This window comes from Sinohyriopsis cumingii, chromosome 2 (assembly GCF_028554795.1).
Source record: "Sinohyriopsis cumingii isolate HCF-2022 chromosome 2, ASM2855479v2, whole genome shotgun sequence".
Lineage (NCBI taxonomy): Eukaryota > Metazoa > Mollusca > Bivalvia > Unionida > Unionidae > Sinohyriopsis > Sinohyriopsis cumingii.
The window spans coordinates 129526065-129540674 of record NC_142962.1 but is presented as its reverse complement, the minus strand read 5'-3'; the positions used below and the strand labels follow the sequence as shown (position 1 = coordinate 129540674).

General features: G+C 33.4%; 1 long non-coding RNA gene across 1 annotated transcript; it reads right to left on the bottom strand.

The window, feature by feature from the left end:
• Positions 1–979: 979 nt before the first annotated feature.
• Positions 980–14138, bottom strand: LOC149805819 (uncharacterized). The gene is made up of 5 exons (XR_016419797.1): positions 14100–14138; positions 12797–12870; positions 10340–10445; positions 9848–9897; positions 980–1112 (listed from the first exon to the last, which is right to left on the bottom strand). It is a non-coding gene; the product is annotated as an uncharacterized LOC149805819 (long non-coding RNA).
• Positions 14139–14610: the final 472 nt, after the last annotated feature.

Here is a 14610-nt window from a genome sequence, read left to right as displayed (position 1 = left end):
CAACATGCAATGGAACACAGATTTCACTTTCGGTTAATCACCAAGGCCTTATTACTCACTGCATTGTTGCCAAAATACACACAGGCAACCATGCCATAAGCTCATATTCCAAAGAATAAACAATTACCTTTAAATCTATACCAAGAATGATTTATTTTAACTCTTGTATCACCAACAAAATGAGAGAGGAAAAAATGCTCTAAACATAGACAGGGCTACATTCATGGGTGCTGAACTGGAGGTACTAACTATGACAAGATTCCTAATTGGATTAGAAAATTTCACCTGAATGGAAAAATACTTCCATCTGTAATAAAATAAATATGTCTGAAATAATGTTGCAAAGTTTCATGAATTTGATCCATGAATATAACAGAAGGTTTATCTGACACCTTTGCAACAGAAACACAAGGAAGTTCAAAATGGTTGACTGTCAAAAATGCATAAAAATTAAAGTATAACTGTGATTTTATTAATCAAGATAAACTCTTGAAATGAGCTGTAATTAGTTTTGAGTAATAAGACAGATTGGAAATTACTAGAAATTAAATTTGTCTGTTAAACTTTACTAGAAAATTCAATTAAAAAAAATACATAAAAATTTAAAACTTGAAGTTGACAAATTTTGTTCTTTGGCAATATGTCTCCATTCCTTTGTCATGAACATCAATGGTTTTCCTTATCAGGTGTTAAGTAATTAAACTAAATAATGTCATTTCCACTGATGATGGGGAGGAGCTCTCAGATGTTAAGCTTCCAACAGTATTGAAGAATTGGTGGAGTTCTTTGAAGGTATCATGCCTCATCTTAGTTACATAAGTGAGAGAAAGGATACTGCTTGTACTTTACATGCAGTCATTGTAACTGAAACCATGAAAGGGTACAAAAAGAGGAAGAAAACTTTTTTAAACCTGGAAATATTCCACATAACAAAGAGGTCACATATCTGACTAATAATACTCTACTAAGTTCTAGTGCTGCATCTGTTCAGCTGACCAAAGAATAGCAGGGACAAAGCTGACAAATGAGGATCTTCATTCAGTTGTAGCACCAGACTGTAATGGAATGGGTCTTCTAGTTATAAATGGCCATCATCCAAAGCAAAGCTGGACCTGAAAGAGACAGAATTGAATCAGTATGATGGGATCTGCATGAAAAAAAAAAGTTGAAATGTTGAATGATATCATTCATAGGCATGGCAATCAAGACAACATATGTGAGAGACCTGAGTTCCAAATTGCTAATGAATGAAAATGGGGACTTTCTTGGAAGCATATAATGATGTGTAAGAACTGCAGCTTTAAGTCACAAGAGTATAAGTTGAACTAGGAGATAAAAACAAATAAACCTGAGACAAATCCTACTGTTGTAAATATGATATTTCAAGCTGGACTACACCAGTGGGTAACACCAGGGCTAGATGCTTGCGGCCACTGACATCCCACCACCTAGGAAAACAGCTATGCAAAGGGCCTTCAGCATTGTAGGCAAAGCTACTGTAGAGCTAAATATAATCTTTTTATGGCAGACAAGGTGAAACTAGTCAGACAGGTTAATGTCATGCATAGTGTGCAGGATCCTATGCAAAAAAATGTTGCTTTTGACACAAGATGCAAGATGCAATGCCATTAGCTTTGGACATGAGAGAAACCTGGTCAAAATTTATCTCAGACTTATGGAATTGCCTGCAAAACTGTTACAGAGAAGCAATACATTGTGGGGATGACATTAGAAAACAAGATGTGTTGGACTGGAGCATGGCTGAAACGGAAAGCATTGGATGTGCAATGTTCAGAAGGTCATGTTGACTACACAGCAAATCTATCACCAGTTATACCACATTCAGATTATGAAATGGCAAGAGAAATAGGTAAAAGGTTTGTGCTGCAAGAAATTCTCATTAATCATGCAACAACAAATGGATATGCACAGACTGCTGCTGGCAATCATGATGCTTAAAACATTCTACATCCAATATGGCAAGATGAACGAGTGTCAGATCCTATTCATTTAGGTGGTTCACAGTTCAAATTGTGTAATTCTGCAATATTTATTGAAAACATATTTCCAGGAATAAGAATGAGAGAATAAAAAAGGCTCAAGTAGAAAATTCTCAGCCAAGATATTTAAGCACCCTGCAATTTGATCTTCAAACGAATGATGGAAGGCAATGGTGATATTAGAAATTTTGAACGTCAACTCCCCCACGTACTGCATGCCACTGTGTGCTGTTATTCGAAGCACTGCAAGAAATGCTGGCATTATTCAAAGGTCTGTGGGGAGGAAGTACCAACAGTTGATGGATATGATCAGTATATCTGGGCCCACATCAAGTGATTCATCTAAACATGATAGAAAATGATAAGAAACTGAACACAAAGACACAGAAATGTGAGGCGGTGAACAGATCAATCGGTGTCTCATTACCTAAAAATGTTAACTATTCAAGAAACTTTGAGGCAAGAGTGCATTCAACAATACACAGACTCAATAACAGAATGGGGAAATCATTGAAAACCAAAGTAAAACACTGGGAGGTATGTTGTATGAAAAGTATCCACAAACCAGGCAACTTTTTCTGATAAGATGAGGAAATATGATACAGGATCATCTGTGGTACAAAACCCAGCAAGGCAATTGGAAGTCTGACTAGTGCAAAGTACCACTGGACTCCAAGGGTGATCACTCCTATATGCAGGTTTAGCAGGAGCTAGTGGACACTGCAGACAGAAATGAAGATCTTAGTCCATGTGCAAAATGACAGTACTCAAAAACACAATGAAGAACACATGATACAGAATGGAAAACTGTTGTGGGGAAATCCGTAGGTAACGCAACGCATGTTATGTGCACTTGTGTTATTTACTACCACCTGATGAGACCTAAGGAGGGGTCGAAACAGTTTTCTCAGAATATGAAGATAAAAGTAAAGAAATTAAAAAGCAAAATAAATAAATCTTAAAAAATTATAGAATGAAATGACTCACTGACTGACTGATTGACGGAAGGAAGGAGTATATTTAAGACAGGGCTTTCATACCAGCATAGTCTTGTAAAATAAGACCACCCTCTTTCTTCTATCCTTCTTATTCAGCACAATGATCCATGCTTGCATGCATGCCATCAGTCAGTAATCTCTATTTCATCCATGTAAGCAGTAAGCCAGACATGATTTGATAGGGATGTGGGTGGGTGTACAGGAAATATGATGCCGGTAATACCAGTAATATTCCATATCACAATTTCAACTTTATCATGCAGTCTGGAAAGTCACCATGCCCTGTGCAATGTCCATAACCTTTGCAGTATTGCCTATTGCTGTTGATAGAATGAAGTTCTAGAAATCAGGTGATCAACATTCACACATAAACTATTGTGGTAGAAATGAGATTGATCAAGTTCGTTTGGACTAATCAGACTTCTACAGTCTGTGGACATGCTTTTTCTTCCATATGTATATATATATAGATAGATAGATAGATAGATATACAGAGAGAGAGAGAGAGAGAGTCAAATCAGTAAATAGCTTATCAAACAAAGAAAGTGACTGCCTAAGGCATGGTAAAACCATTATTTGGTCAGAAACTTCTGGTCACACTCAGTGAAAGGCAAATGACTGTTAAATTCAGAGCATTTATATAGGAAATTTTGCTGGGATGAATTATAATAGATGTTGTGACCAGGTGATTGCTAAACACAGGTGATCATTAGTACAGGTTTTACTATATACATCTTTATAAAATGGGAGATAACACCTAATCTTATCTTGTTACTAAGCTAAAATAGTCCATCTCTGAAAAGACAGGCTTTAGAAACCAAATATTTACTTTGGTCCCAAAAGATTTCAGCTTGGAGACCATAAAGAATTATTAATTACCAGTATATATCAACCACTTTTGATTTTACTAAGTTGTAGAAGCTTACTAAATTCAGCTACAAATTTGCATTGAACTGAAAATTTGATATATTTAATAAGAAAACGTTTTATAAAATGTTAATATTAAAAACTCTATGCAGCTTGTGCAAATTAAAAATAAACCAAGATCCAGAACTCATGACAGTTCTCTTACCCCTGCTGTGGAGAAGATGAGTTTATGTTAGGATGTGTTTCTGATGCTAAATTAACTCAGAGTTTCCACATATTGGGTATATGAAGGACAAATGGAGGAAAAGCCGTGGGTTTTTGTGTGAGTTGTAGCCGATACAGGAGCTGACAAGAATAAGAATCTCTTACTCCTTTTAAAATAGTGCTTTAATAAGATCACAACTTGCTTATGGTCCTATTGTGTATGGATCAGAGCGCCAATTTTGTGAAAAGCTCACGTAGATGCATGATCTGATACTCAGGCAGGGACACCGACTTTATGTTGCAGTAGTTATAACTTCCACTTGATAAAATATCTTTACTGAGGCAAATTAGACATCACTATCTCTCGGACAAACAAAACTGGCTCTTCAGTATACCATCAAAGTATCTTCTAATCCATCTATTACTTCATATTACCCTTTCAGTCAATGTACAAAATTTGATTGCGGCTGCCATTGCAACATCCATCCGCCCCACCCCTTTCCTTTTCTACTGCTGAAATTAAGCTCTACTCAGATCATCAAACTATACTGAAACCTATCGAGAATACAAAAAATAAAACAATGTCATCAGGAAAATGGTTAGAAAATTAACAAAATATAAAGTATCGAATTTAAGATAAACAATCATTTATTCTTAATCATAGGCTCATTTTCCTTCACAATTCCAATTTTTACTCACAAATTTTATTTTTCTATTGGTTGTGCTATGATTAATATAATATGGATGTTACGTTACGGAGGTTATGTCCTTGGAAATAATTTCTTAAACAACAGTGCATGTGAGTGACTTGTGACCTCTGTCATATAACAGGTGTTGATATACTTTAATAATAACAACATTCATCCAGGTATCTACGGGAATCAAGTATGAAATTTTGGGCGTTATAGTGTTAATGCAGTTAGAATTGTAAATGAAGTAAGCAATTGATACGAAAATTAAAAGGGATTTGTTTCTAGAATAGGTCTAAATTATTTTGTCAACACAGTATTTGAGTAAATTATATTCCTAAGATATTTATTATTATCTGTGCTGAGAAAACAACGTTATGTAGGATAGGATTCTTTAATGCGACATGGGGAAAACTCTGCATACAGTTACGTTAGTTAGATGTTATTTGATGACATTAAACAAAATACTGTAGACCAAGTAAGTATTTACGTATTACCATTACCCTTTCTCCTACAAAATCACATCTGTTACGAATGAGATTTTGTGTTTCATAACCTTCCCATTTCTTGCTATGAGAAGGAATTTGTCCATGGTGAGAGAGAGAGAGAGAGAGAGAGAGAGAGAGAAGAAAGAGATCAGGCTCTCTTAAACAAAGGGTGTCACTCATAATGCTGTACATATGGCTACATCTTTGGGAGGCTGAACGAGAGGTAACGGGAGTGACTGTAAAGAAAGACAGCTGTTCTGACTCGATGAACAAATTTTATTTAAATAATTGATATATATATATATATATATATATATATATATATATATATATATATAATGCTATATATAATACTACATTCTAGAGATACATCTATAAAACCTTTATATTTAAAATACACGAAATACTTATAAGATTACACATTTCATTCGTGCTTACCAACTTCATACATTTGTATAATTTCTGCCTTTTAAAATATAATACAGATAATTAAATCTTGATTAACTTCATGATAGCCCAAGAGTATAAAATTCAATAGTTGCGACAATCATTTTGAAGACATGTATTTTCCTAAATTTAAAATAGAATACTAATTTGGAATAGGTTACTAAAACATTATTCTTGATTACTTAAAGAATCTTTTATTTCCATATTAAATCTAAACATGAAGTTGGTAGTGAATTCGTCTTTTTCAATAATACATACCATGAATACAAATGAATATAAATTCTTTGAAACAATTAAACATTCCATTACAATATAAAATTGAAAGAACTCACCAAAATGTTGCAAAAATATTAACTTTACCGTTAAAATCTCAATATTAAAAAGTGCCTATTCTTTAAGGAAGTGTACAAACACAGACAATTCTAACCTGTAAAGGAATACCGAGCTGTTCTGACTCTCGCTGAACGAAGTAATTCTGCGTTAAGTCAGCTCTTTATTTATGCGCCGTGCTTGTGGTCGCTCATTACGAATATGAACAAGATTCTCGTCCTTTCCCACGGGAAACGCATGAATCATCCAGCTTAATTATCCATTAAGGATTTATTAATTTCCCTTTTTAGCACCAAATCTAAATTGCTGAACTTCGGATACAAGAGAAATGTATTTTATGGGTTTTTGCACTTGCTCATAAAGCGCGATATTTATTAAAACAGTATACAGCTGTAGTGCAGAAATAGATAAAATCAATCTTAATATATTTTAGTGGAAAATTACTTTCAATATAATTTAATGAAAAATTACTTTTAATACAATTTAGAGAAAATTTTAATCTTAATACTTTTACTCAAAAATTCTGTCCTAATACATCCACTCTTAAATGCACTTTTGTATCGGATGATATTTGGAGTAATATTAAATTTCATGATCCTTCAGAAAATCTATATGCCTGGCGACATGCATGTTTCGTAAAATTTAGGTCACGTTCGAAACACAAAAATTCAAATCATAACTTTTAAGTTTGTTATGTTGATCGAAACAAAGTCACCTCGGAAAACACGAACATTTGACGCTATTGTTGGAATTTAAGTCTAGCAGCCTCGGCGACACTATGTCTTTCTACATACGGTCATTTTCCCGGAATAAACCATCTCGGAGTCACATTTCTTTCTTTTATATACCTTTTACATAATTTGATCAGCTTTATCTTGAAGTACTACATGTGTACGTTCAGTTTTGCTTCTTCTTCCTCAAATTATTAGCGATTACTTATTTTTATATTTTTATAAATCAAAATAATAGCCTATATAGATACATGCAGAGTCTTTTTTTTAATACAAAAAAGCGTCCCTGAAGTAGGACATAAGAAACTGTTATGCTTGATACCGGTAACAATTTTCTATATCAAATAATAACTTCGCCAAAAATGTAATCCAAATAAGAGGTAAAGGTTACAAGCCTATTCAGAATATAATGAATACGAAACAGATGAAAGAAAAAAGGACTTCAGAGAAAAGTACCCATTTTATGAAACTTGCGCTCTGTTTTGTGGATCTAATTTTGTCGTCATAGAACACCTGTTGTGTGGACGACGTCTTTCTTTATGGCACAGTTACGCTTATTGATTTGGAAATCTATTTTGATGGAACAATTTGTCTTCATTGAACAGCCTGGTTTATTGAATTGTGTATCTGTTCTGTTGGTAAATTTTTTGTTCATTGATCATTCTTGCTTAGTGAAGTGTATACCTGTTTGATTGGAAAAGTTTGTCTTCATTGAATAGTCTCAAGTTGTTGAATTGTGTGTCTGTTTTGATGAAGAAAACAAAATTGTCTTCACAGAACAGCCTGGTTCCATGAACTGTCGATCTGCTTTATAGACAAAAATTTGTCTTCACAGAACAGTACCGGGTTTGTGAATTTAGCATCTGTTCTACTGACAAAATTTGTCTCTTTAGAACAGCCTTGAGTTAGTTAAATATTAGTTTTTATTAGTTAATGATTTGTATATCTGTTTTATGGACAAAAATTTTCTTCATAGAAGAGTCCCATACTCACAAAATAACTTCATCTGTTCTGTGGACAAAATCCGTCTTGATGGAACAGTCACTGCTTATTGATTTGGAAATCATTTTTGGACAAAAGTTGTCTTCGTAGAACAGCCTGGTTTAGTGAATTTGGGTATCTGTTTGTAGAACAGAACTCTTTACATGAAATGTGCAAATGTTTTCTAGACAGAAAATGATCGATTTCACCCGAAACGACGGCAGAATATTTTCTCCATTTGGAAAGAAAATCCACAAAATATTTCAAATCAAGATGAGCTCTCGAAACAGCATGACTATCCAAAGGAATATGTTCCGCTAATTTGTTTATTGAATAGATTGAAATATGTTCTTTTAACTACATGTACTTAAAAGAAATAATTTCTAATAAACTGCAAACTCAATATCCTCGTTCGTGTAAGATTAAAATGCATATACCAGTGTCTGATTAATCTAATGTACATAACGCAGGAGCTGTTTGCTCTAGTTTTGTCACAAAATATATATTCCCCAGAAGGACACATTACACACCAACCGCAACTCACGTATATACCTATTATGTATTATATCTCTTTTTGGAAGGGACGTTCGCATTTAACTTATAACTAGGGTGAAAAAGTAATACGAGGTTATTCTTGGTATTTTCCTTGATTGATATGCATTTACACGTACGAGTTAATGTTTCTTTTAGTTAAATTAACCCTAAAAATGTCAGATACAATTAGAGGTAATAAGTTAGCATGGTTTTCAAACATTTTCTTTACCTTGTGGCCTGTGTATATGTGTGTACTGCCCATTTACTGAGTACAATTATTCATGAATTTAAAAAAAAAAAACGTATTAATGTTATTAATTTTTGTATATTTCTTTTTCTTGCGGTTTTAATTAAACAGATTTGGCTTTTGTTGGTATTTACGGAACTTTTATCACATTATTAGCAATATCATAACGAGGAAATGGGAGATAATCTCCTTTTACAATGACACACTAAGGCAGCCAACCCGGGCTGGCCTCTGTCGGTATCGATTCTGCAACCAATGGATTACAAGTCATACCTTCTACCAACTGGTCACCGTCATTACAAGAACAATGCATTACAGTGAAAAATGTTATGGTATTGAGTGAACAAGAACTTCACTATTAGAGATTACTTGAAAACATCATAGCTCAAGTTATTATATTTTGCTTCAGTAAAGCAGTAAATTTGCAAGTCTTGATATAAACGTGTTAAAATTAAATCAAGTTATCATCAGTAATTAAACTCCTACAATTTTTAGTGATTAAATTAGCGTCTTAGCGAATCATGGATCACGCGAATTCAAAACAAGTTCTAGCCATTTTGCAAAATAGCTGATATCATAATCTTGCTGCAAGATATACGCGTTTGTTATACTTCGCGAAATCGCGGAGATCATGATATAATGTAACACATACACGATTGTTATACTTCGCGAAATCGCGGAGATCATGATATAATGTAACACATACGCGTTTGTTATACTTCGCGAAATCGCGGAGATCATGATATAATGTAACACATACGCGATTGTTACACTTATTAAGTGAAGACCTTCTCTGGGCTGCGTATTTTCTTTTATTATCATTTTGCATGGAGTAAAATTCAGAAAACAAACCGAGGACATACATAACCAATTAGATATCTATTGTATTAATATTTTGTTGTAATTCTGCTTGAAGCTTGATTATGCACATAGAATGCGAAGTCTTACAATGACAGTATCAGTGATGGAATGATCGTGCTTGCATAACCACAAGAAAAGTATCAGATAATGAAAAGTTTATGTAAACCAATGTGCGTATTTTTGGTACAAAACATAAGCAAATAAACTATAGAAAGACTAACCTCATGCAAACAATCGTGAACTTCCAGGTAATATTTTGCCAAATGTTTGAAACATAAGACTAAAGATTCAGGACATTCAATATACTACTTGTTAATTGTTTGAATTTTATTACATGTAGTGGCATGTAATGCCTTATTTATAATCAACCGATTAGTTCATTAAAAGAATTTTTGAAACATTAACCACCTCTACCCCATGCCAAATACACATACATCCCAACTTATCCACTGGACTTTTTATTTACCTACCTGGAGGCATTTGCATCAACAGTGTCTACACAATTCTTTATTGTTGCTGTCTAAGAGAAATATAGAAAAAGAAAAAGTAAATTGGTTCCACTTTTGCACTGTCTGTGACAGAACTAACAAGCACAAAAGTAACTATTTAACAAATGAGACCAAAGTGTTTGTTGCTTCATTTGTAGTATATAAAACATGTCTAATGGTTGTTTGTTAGGATAACAGTTGTATAATGTTCATTCGTTATTATTAAGTCCTAAGATAGTGGGTTAAAATGTTATGGAATTAAAAGCAAATTATAAAACTCCAACATTTAATATTTAAAACCTTAACATGTTAATGTAGAAATTAGATGGACATATGGAAACACAAACAGATGCAAAAAGAAATAATTTCATCAAGGTTGACAAAAAGCATGGTAACTGTTCACAAATGGTTTGAAGGAGGCAATAGAGAGAAAGAGAGAGAACTGTAAAAAAAAAAGTGTAATAATGCACATACCTTGATTTTTAGCCATACTTTCCAGCATCTTCAGGCGATAGTGGAAGATGTCATTTGGTTGTGGTGGAAGCAAAAGCTCCTCCTGTTTGAGGAGCATTTCCGCAAACTACAAAAGTCAACAAATAAAAATCAAGCAATACATATTCTTAATATGATATCACTACTAGCATTCACCTAATTGAAACCCACTATCTTAATCGCGTAGGTGAAAGAGTATTTTCAGCTGTGTCAAATTTTTAATTTGATAGTAAACGGCAATTCTTTTTAGGCATGCATTTTTGGGGTGGTTATAATGAAATAATTATTGCTAATGACATGTTAAATTATTTCCCACCAATGTTTTCCTTGATTGATTTTGAGACATTTAATGACATCAGAACTATATACTCTTAAGGCTAGATGAATAGTGAGATGCGTGTAAAATAGGAGTTTTCACTTCCAATGATGTGGTCCAATGTAATCTAAATGTTATAGCTATGGATATAAAAAATCCATACGATAAATCTTTAAATCATGGTTGAATAATTAAAACAATTATAAACAAATGTAAAATAAAAATAAAAGACCTTATGTAATAGTGCTAGCATTCAAGCAGCAATGGCAAGAATGATGTTTTTGTTGTTGTGGGGGTTTAACGCCATTTCTCAGAAAAATATATGCTTTATTTGGCAGCCAGTGTAAGTGGCAGACGAAGAATCCAGGAAAACCCCAGTAAACACCGACCTACGGGAAGCTACTTGCAGCTTTCTCACATACCCGCATTGGGAGAATGTACAACTAAAACATGCTGCAATATTTTCCAAATGTGCCCAAAAGAAAGTGAAGAAACTAATTTGCTCTTTTCATGATAGTTTCTGAAACTAAATATGTGGGTTATCACCTTTAAACAAAAGATGCCACAGGAGGTGCTATCAGGCTGTTTGCTATGTGAGTGTGATAACCTCCCAGTTTGGACCCAAAGTCAGTCTTAAATTAGTGGGGCTATTAGCCAAGAAGGACCAAAAATGAAAATTACAAAAACTAAGAATATTAATATCAAGCAGCTGCCCTATATTATTTCATTGACTAACTTCCATTAGTGTATTCACACAGTGTCAGATTCTGCACTTTTTCTCTACATTTTCTATTTCAACAGATATTGATCTATATTCTGTTTGGGGCATAGTACTCAAAAGCCACTTCTACTGCCATCATTATTACAAAGCAAATTTAATAAATGAATTCTTGGCTCTCCTAAATGGTAATATGGCATTCAGCAGTACAATTTAAAGTCTTCAATTGCTTAGCAGTTTGAGTTTCAATGCAATAACTTGTGTAATAGCTGGTATAATCTATATACTTAACGACTGTTATATGTTTATTCAGTTATGAAATACGCTATAATCGCTTACTTCCAAGTGGACAAAATGCCTGATTAATCCACTTCCCCTTAAAGGATTAAGGACAGTCATCCTCCTGGCACTTGCAGAAATAATTTGAAGGACCAACACTTGTTGCACATACAAAATGCCAACAAAAAATATTCTAATAAAAAAAATCAATTCTTTCTGTCAATTTCATTAATTGCTACAATGACACGAAAATCTAACAAGATCCTATAAATTCATATCCATTCACATACAAATTGGTTTTTGTGCTAACAATGAATTGTAAAGTCAAACAATAAAATATTTTAAAATGTGTAAAAGAAACTGAAATGCTGCCATAATAGCTGAAAATCTTGTCATCTTTTTTATACATGCAAGTATGCAAGCCAAACTATATTTCTCTAGGTCATGTGGAATTTGTGCAATCTTGCCAAGAAACTAGTAATAATGGACAGAAGTACATACGTAGTCAAACCTAAATACCTCTTCTGCAAGCAATATGAGTATAAAACGTTTTGAGAAGACATCACTGAGACAATGCAAAGTGATTTAACTGCCTTATGAATATGCAATAAGAATAAACCTTTCCAAATCACAAGAAAAGAACTCAACTACTTACATCAAATGTCGTCGACCAATGTTGAATAATCCTATAATGGACTCGGCTGCGGCTTCAACCTGCTGATGGAATAAATGGAAAAAAGTACGGAAAAGCAAACAACTACTGAATATTATTTCTCTAACAATTCAGAAAATAGTTACTACATTAATGGTTTATTCAAGGTTAAAAATGTGAAGAAAAAAAAACAACGTTGTTTTCTGCACAATAAAATGCATGATAGAACTTTATTGAGGAATTTAATCTATAAACTTGAAGCAAAACATAAATGTGTTGATGGAACAAGGATGTTCCACCACAGATCTTGATGTGAGGACAAACAGACAGTAGTAGGTAACACTGTCATGCAAATTAAAACATACAAATCAAAATGAAAAACACATTTAAATAAGAATGGCATGTTTCTTCTAGAAAATCTTGTAACAAATAGAATTGGATATTTTGGATTCAAAAGAATTACAAATAGCTTACATCGGCCACTTTACACTGGTGTTTCTATTGAGCATCAGGGAAACCACAAAACATGATATGTTCTGATATTTGCTCTGTAAAAGAGAAAATTTACACATTAATAAAAAATGCTCTCGTATTTTGTATGTACATTGAATAAATGCACCAAGTGAATAGAAATATATAATTAAAAAAGTAACAAATCCGATCATCTGTTTTACAGATGTGGGTAGCTAATTCGAAAACATTTGTGTCAATAGTCAAGTTTTTAATGGCACAAAGTTGCATCCAATCAACGGACAATATATTTTTCTACTGGTTTTCTGTTTCCATTAATTTCATGATGGAACTGTTAAAATAAATCAGAAGATGCAATGGCTTTGGCAAGATATAACTGGCTTATTAACTATTAGTTAAAAAATCAAGAATCAATCATAAAACTTGACATCTACAACACTTAGACATATAGCCAACATGTATATCCCGAACAAAAGCATAGAATTACTTTTTCCCCGCCAACATGTACATCCTGAACACAATCATAATATTACAATACAAGCCTAGTATTACAACATTTCCAACACCAACATGTACATCCTGAACACAAGCATACTATTACATTTCCCCGCCAACACGTACATCCTGAACACAAGCAAAGTATTACAATACAAGCATAGTATTACAACATTTCCAACACCAACATGTACATCCTGAACACAAGCATACTATTACATTTCCACACCAGCATGTAGATCCTGAACACAAGCAAAGTATTACAATACAAGCATAGTATTACAACATTTCCAACACCAAACATGTACATCCTGAATACAAGCATACTATTACATTTCCCCGCCAACACGTACATCCTGAACACAAGCAAAGTATTACAATACAAGCATAGTATTACAACATTTCCAACACCAACATGTACATCCTGAACACAAGCATACTATTACATTTCCACACCAGCATGTAGATCCTGAACACAAGCAAAGTATTACAATACAAGCATAGTATTACAACATTTCCAACACCAAACATGTACATCCTGAATACAAGCATACTATTACATTTCCACACCAGCATGTAGATCCTGAACACAAGCAAAGTATTACAACATTTCCAACACCAACAAATTAACATCCTGAATAACAAGCATATAATTGCAACATTTCCAACACTGACATGTACATCTTGAACATTAGGACAGTATTACAACATTCAAGAAAGCTTTATCATTCATGCATCACAAATGCAGAAAAGATGAAGAATATTAAAATAAAACCAAAACAAATCGTACTCTAAACACAGCAGAACTCACCATTGTGTCCCTAACTATAGAGTACATGTAGGCATCAATGATCTGAAATGAAATAATTATATTCACGTGGGAACATGAAGCATAGATGTACATCACAGCACATGTCTCCAATATACATAATTACTGGAAAATATCGAAACCTCCAAAGCAATCATCAACATTTGCATGTAATAAACTGCTTATCTTCATAATTAAATATCAACTAATAAGACTTGGATTTTTTAAATATGACCCCAAAAAGGATGCAGTGTCTACCCTTTATGTTACAAGACTTGGGAGAAATATGAAAATGTACAGACCAGTAAAATTTAGGCAGGATCAATAAAAAATGTAATTATGGTGACCACATGGATCAGCGAAAAAGAATCTAATTTCAAGATATATGTCATACACAATTGCAAATGGCAAATGAATAAAGTCAGTGCAACATACTCACCTCATCAGGAACTTGGTCTTTTGTGAAAAAATATTGTTTCGGTCAAAAATGTTATCTTTTCACACAAGAAGACCA